Raw genomic sequence first — 7,305 nt, 5'->3', positions numbered from 1 at the left:
CCTAAGTTTAAAAGCACTCAAACATTTGCTTGCATCAACATCACTGTGTTCACACAGCTGTCTGCAGTCTCCAATACTCATCTTGCAATCTGTGCAGTGTGTCAGAGAGGGCAACTAAAATTCTTCCCAAGACAAGTCCAAACATGCTGTCTGTGCAAAGGGCATGACTTGCTCTCCCCTGAAAGAGTAATAAAACAGATCAGCAGGGAATGCCTCTGACTTTTTCTGTGGACTCAGAACCTGTGGACCTTTTCTATCTATTCAGCTTTATTCTGGGGAATAAAAAAGAACCTGGCATGGATCAGAAAAAGCTAGAAAAGAACAACCAAGTGTAACACATTTCCTGGGTTATCTCAGGTGAGCCTCTTAGGGTCTCAATGGAGTTAACATGTAAGGACAAACACATTAAATGCTCTCAAGAATGGGAATAGGGTGCACGTGAAGAAATCACATTATCCTCTGAGACTTGTTTCAAATGAGAAGACAGTCAGAGGAATATATACCCAGATGTCGGAATGACCCAGCATTCTCACAGAAGATTTACATTTTTGTCTGCAAACTTATTTTCAAATAAATATTTAGGTGATGCGTAGCAATGTGCTTTTTCAAGTCTTACGGATATCAGATGTAATTTAGTACTTATTCATCATAGTTATCTAAAAAACAATTAAAAAATTGTTATAAAAAGCTGCCCTGACATTACTAATTCTAACTTGCAGCTTAATTAATCAAAATGCAATACCTAAAAAAACCCACTAATTCTTAAACTAAAAATTAAAATTCTATAATACAGTTACTACTGGTTCCAGTAACTCTCACAACAAAAAGGTGGTGTCAAAACCTGAAAAAAAGATGGAAAAATAAAGAATGAAAAGGTGGTTTTTTTCTGGCATTTCTGAGGCTTACAAAACCAGAGATAAACTTCATAGTTCAGCCAGGTAAGCTGAAAAAAATTTGCATTGTTTTTGTAGATTTTTTTGTACTGATATGTTCTTCACATTGTTCATGAGGAATCTTTTCTTGTTGTTTTGGGGTTTGTGCAGTTTGTTTGTTTTGATTGCATTTTTGTTTGTTTGTTTTTTGTTTGTTCATTCTTTTTAATCATTGCATTGAAAGCCAGAATTCATTTAGAGTAAGTTATCTTTGCATATTCCTTCCCCAGGTCACTGAGCACAGAAATATTTGGAAATATACTATCAACTGTTGAATTAAACATAAAAGTTACTTTTTACCATTATTTTTCACTTTGGAACTCACATTCTACATATAACTCACATTCTAAATATATTTTAGCCTTCTTTCTCTTAAAAATATATATGTTTTTTCCCTGGAAATATATAACATTGTACAAGTTAAAATATAACCCTGATGAATCCTTTGTGGAAATGCCTTGCAGAACAAATCCGCTGTTAAAAAGTCACCTTCAGATGTTCATCTTTGAACCCTTCTGATGTGACTAAGCCCAGCTGAAAAAGGCATTTTAACCCCATTATTACCAGCGTCAAACAAAACTTATGGGTTAGCAGGACTAAAGAGATAAATGACTGTCTCACAGCCAAGCAACTTCTCTCTCACTTATCCCACTGGACACTTCTGAAGGGGCAGTTCACAGCTCTCGATGAAAATGTTTCCTCTTTGGAGTAAAGTGTGCACCTCCTTAGGCATTACAAAATAGTAGGAGTATGGTGCATAGTCAGACTAGATAGGCCAAATACAGAAAATGGTTTTGTACAGATAAATATTCCACAAATTCCAGACATGCAAAGCCTGTCCCTTGATACTCTTTCTTCTTGCAGACCAGGATACTTTTATAAAATAAAGTACAAAGCTATTCAGTCCTGAGTATGTGTCATTACAGGGAGAATATAAATAGTTCTGTACCTGTTACACATATGTTAAATTTGGGTGAATTTAAAGCTATGAGGATTATCTCTGTGATTAACCCTGAACCCTGTGATTTCTCTTTAACAGAAATAGTATGGTATGAGAAACATAAGCATACTTGTTCTTACGAAGATTTCAGGGTACGCTTGTTTGCTCTGTCCTTATTGGCATGGGTCTGCTGACACAGGTATGGTTTCTTAAGCTTTCAGAGAGTGAATACTCCCATTCACTCAGTATCATGGCTGTTAGGTAATTCCAATGCATCCAGACTTAGGTCTCCACCTCCATGGAGATGAGGACAGGGACATATCTTACCTGCATTTTGTTAGGTTTTGATCAAATGGCAGCATATTTCTTTACACTTCAGTCTTGGTTATGATGACTGCAGTCAGTACAAGAATTTATTGAATTAATAAGTTGAAAACTAATAAAAACTGTTTAAAATTTGGGATTTTGAAATTACAAATACCTGCTTAGTTACATAGCTTTCTCCACTTTTTTTTTCCTGAAATCCTCTTTTATCTTTCTAAAATAATACATAAAAACTAAAGGAAAAACAATACTGAAAATTAAAGGATGCAGTCAGAGGTAGAATTTCTAATGTTTCCTAAAGCTGATTATAAATGAGTGGTGTATGAATTACTTCCCTCCACCAGTAATACAATCAATCTATAATGCTTAGGCCACTTTAGTTGTTATTTATTTTACACTGTCTTATCTTCAGGTTTTATCTTCAGTGTTACACACGTTTCCAAATTAAAAAAAAAAAAAAAAAAAATCTTAAAAACTAGGTTTGTGGCAACTACTGGAAACAACCCACATAAAATAGGTCAGTTGAATGAGACAAAGTCTACATTCTGTTCCCACACCCATGCAAAACCAGAAAAAGATTATCTTGCACAGCACACACATTACTACCTTCAGAGCAAGAGCTCCAGTTCACTGATGTAAACAAGGCCTGTTTCACCAGATGATTTAGTGCTCCCACTTACTGCTGCTAGTATTTCAGCAGCAGCAGAGTGGACAAGACTTTCCTGTATAGTTCATTGTATGTAAAGCATCTCATAATTTTTTATATTTCTGTATTAAAGACTTTGAAAGACTGGAAAAAGAAGAAATCATGAAAAACAAATTCTTATCAGAGGTCATTTTCTACTGATATTAAAGCAGAAGGTAAGACTGTGTCCTCAGCATAATTACAATTACAAAGAGTAATTGTTCTCAAATTGTACTCAGATCAAAGGCTGGCTTACATTTTGCAGGTAGATTATAGTAATCAAAAGTACTACTTCCCTCACAATCTGTTCTTGCTTGAGACATTTAAAAATATTTTCTGCAACTTTTTTTAGCAACAGATTGGAAATCAAATCCTGTGATCAGGTGGCATGCATTGGTATCACAGTGAACTATTTATACATTAAATGAACAGATTGTAGAACATTCTTGAGCTGTCAGTGCATAATGCTTCAATATGAATTGTGTTTAAAAAAAAAAACAACTTTTATTTCCCACTATGTTTTCCATTAAAAAATTTCAATATTCAGGCTCCCGTGGGAGGGCAGGGGTACAGAAAGGCAAAAAGAGCTGTCTACCAAAAATTGACATGCTAGTTGCCAATTCCTAATGACAGTATGTTTGTCATGTGAAGAAAGACTTTTCTGATCAGAGCCGTAACAGTTCATATAGTTCATATAGTGCTTTGCATAATCAGTATTTCCAGTTTCAATAAGTGGTACCGGCAGAAACCTAATATTTTTAAGAAAGCCCACATTATTGTTTTATCTGTAGCTCCAATTTTAGAACACAACTACAAACATTTGATCCATGGCAAAGTTATCAATAGAGATTACATGCATAATCTTGCAAACTGCCTTCAAGGAGGTAACAGGAGATACCGAGATTTATAGCCACTGAGCAGAATGCAAAGTAGGCAAGTGCTGAGTATGCAGATTGCATAATCTGGTCTGTAATTTTAAATCCAGCCAAGAGATCTGTTTAGTTAAAACCTTCAAAGAGATTGAGCAAAAGATAAATGGTTGAGGAAAACAATAAAATAGCATTTGTAGTCTTGTACTAGTATTCAGTACATTGGTTTGGCTTTCAGAAACATATGCATTCTGCATTGTTGTTTTGTTGGTTTTTTTTAAATTTAATTATAACCTGAATGTTAGGTTAGAATGGGGAACCTATGGAGTTTTGCATAGTGTCTACTCTGGCACATTTTTGTGGTAGTGGTCCACAGACTAATAAAATTATCTCCTGGCCATGCTTACAAGGCTTATCACTGAAGTAATTAGAAATTATTTCTCCTGTTTCCTATTGTTTATTTTCATGCTTTTCAAATTAAAAACTTTGCACCCTTAAACAAATGTCTCCTTATTTGTTCCTTGAAAGACACAAAAATCTACTTACAAGTCTAATAAGGTCTTGATGATTCAGCTAAGCTGGAAAGATGCTAAGCACCATCCCTGAAACTTACCTTAATTGCCACCTCAAGAGGTCTTTAGTCCCTTTCGACTCTCTCTTCCTCTTCCCTGTTATTCTCATATACGCATTAGCTCCCTTTTCACAATTTGGGTGGATTTTATAAAAAGCAAACCTCCAACCAAAGAAAATACTGGATCACATGTCCTTTAGTTATTTACTGTTTTATTTACCAAAAAAAAAGGAATGCTAAAGACTGAGATTTGAGAACATGTACTCTGAAGTTGGTGAAAATGAGCTGCAAAAGTACAAATTATCCAGATTTTTCTTCAGCCTATAACCAACATGTCACAGTAATTTTAAAGCTTTACTTACTTTCCTTCTGCCATCAGAAATTTTAGTAGGACAGAGTGTGGTTCAACATTATGAATCCTAGTTCCAAAATGACCATTAGATTTGCCTGTAATTACTATGTGAGAAAAAGCTGAAGTTTCTCTCTGAAAGTGAGAGAATTACCTAGAGAGAGAAGTGGAAAATATGCTGAATATTAATAGACAGAAGAGATGAGTCTTAGTATGTAAAATCTAAATAGACATTCTTTTTCTGAAATTTCTAATTACTCACAATAGTGTTTTCAAATGTAAGCAAATATGACAGCCATTTTATATATATATATATATATTCCATATATTCCACTTTCTTGTAGTTTATCTCTAACCTTAGAATTTCTGAATTATCTCACTCCTATACTTTCAATGATCTAGCAGATCCAGTAGTTCTTGGGGAATCATCTTGTGTGAGCATATTATCATGGTAAAACAAACTCTGGAGCACTGAATCCATTAAAGGGTTGTTTGGTTCCTTTGCTCAATCGGTTCCTCTAAATTCTGCTTCCTCTTTGCCTTTACCCCTTCCCTTGCTTTGTGGCTTCTGTATCTCACACTATGAATACACAAAACAAGAGCTCCTTCAGGAATAGTTTAATAATTCTTTATTTTCTTGCTCTCATTATTAGGTAAGCGTGGTGTACCATAGCAGATGAGAAGCCCTGAAGCGCAGAGAAGGAATCCTGCAAAGGTATTCATCATGTCTCCCCATGCTCTATGCAAGGTGAGTTGGTGGAAAAGACAGAAGCCAGTCTGGCTGGCTTCTATCTACAGGATATAATGTCAAGTCACAAAACAAATTAACTCCATCAGAACCTCTACAATTTCCTCTGAGCAAGAACTGATAAAGCTACAGTACGTCCTAGATCAGACTATCCTAGCAGCTTCATTCCTGCCAGGTCACAGAGCTTAGCCATAGATTTCTATATAGACTTTCCCCACATTAACATATCCACATGGTTTCCAGGTGGATAAAATCTGCCTCACAAAAAGGTGCTGCATATCTAACTGCTAACATAACATTTCCTTTTCTCACATTCCAGAAAAAGCCAACTGAATTACAAACCAAGCCCTTCATATTTGAACACAGAATCACTGAATGTTAGGGGTTGGAAGAGACCTCTGGAGATCACCTAGACCAACGCCCTGTCAGAGCAGTTTCACCTATTGTAAGTTGCACAGGCTGGCATCCATGCAGGTTTTGCATGTCTTCAGAGACACTATACCACATCTCTGCGCAGCACGTTCCAGTGCTCTACGACCCTCAAAGAAAAGAATTTCTCCCTATGTTTTGATCGAACTTGCTATGCTCAAGTCTGTGCGCTTTACCTCTTGTTCTGTCACTGGGCACCACTGCAAAAAGGCTGGCCTCATCCTCCTGACACCCACCCTTTAAGTATTTATAAGCATGGATAAGATCCTCCCTCAGTCATCTCTTATACAGACCCTTCTCTTTCCCCTCCCTCCCTTCATCCCTTCCTTCCGCTCCTTCCCCGATCTCTGTTTCCCCCTCTTCCCTCCCCCCCCCCAAGAGATAAGTCTCTTCAGGCCTGACTGGTTCAGATAAGACAGCTTTCAAGTTGTAATAATATTTTTCCTTCAAAATATAAAAGAAGCTGAAGACCTTCTGCCATTCCTATACAACCCTATCTGGATTCTCTCTGAATCCCATCACTGTGCAGTTGTAGTAGGCTGTCAGATTAACACAACTCTGGGCGTTCTGCCCTCCTTAGAGCACAGTGGTACTGTCTGTCACACCACGCCAGAAACTACAGGTTGCAGCTAAATTTCAAAAGCAGTGGATTTACAGAGTATAGGCATCACTGTGCATTGACGAGTACCATCTGTGACTTCCTAGTTTTCGTACATGGGTTAACAACCTTAGAGGTGAAGGACAGATGGCTCCATCTAGGTCGCTCGAAGCATATGAAGGACATTCATTCTTTCAACAACAGTAAAGGCTTCTATCTACACACAGTCCCATTTAGCCAGCAGGAATACAGATTCTTCCTGAGACACACAGCATGGGCATAATGAAGCAATCATGTTCCCAGTCTTTGCTATTAGTTATATTTATTTGGAGGTTTTATAATATTAAATTTTAATCTGAAGGGCACTGTACACATATTGAAAGATATATATGCTAGCATGAACATGTGCATGCTGGAAAATCATCACACAGGTCATTTGAATTATTCCTACTCTCCATAAACTCCTACAGCACTGCCAGGACAGGAGAATTAAGATGATGGAAAGGCCTAGTTGCAGTGACCTTTTTGCATTATTGATAACACACCCTATACACAATTCAACTTTTGCATTAGCTGAAGTAACTGTATCTTGATAAGAAGGAGCAGCAAGACTCCATCATGGAGAATCTTCTTCAGAGAGTGTCACCCTGACAAATTTCATACAGCAAGATCCTAATGCAGTTATTTATCAAGTAACAAAAAGAAATGCATACATATATATATATGAATCGTTTTAGTATATATATATAGATGTGTTTGCAGATTAAAATACTCTAAGCAATTGCACTGTCATATTAAAAGCTCCAAGCACTAGTCCAAGTCTTGAGAAGTGTAGATGCCCAGCCCAAGAAACACAGAAA

This window comes from Heliangelus exortis, chromosome Z, assembly GCF_036169615.1.
Source record: "Heliangelus exortis chromosome Z, bHelExo1.hap1, whole genome shotgun sequence".
In the NCBI taxonomy this organism is placed as follows: Eukaryota; Metazoa; Chordata; class Aves; order Apodiformes; family Trochilidae; genus Heliangelus; species Heliangelus exortis.
This window is presented reverse-complemented; position numbering follows the sequence as displayed.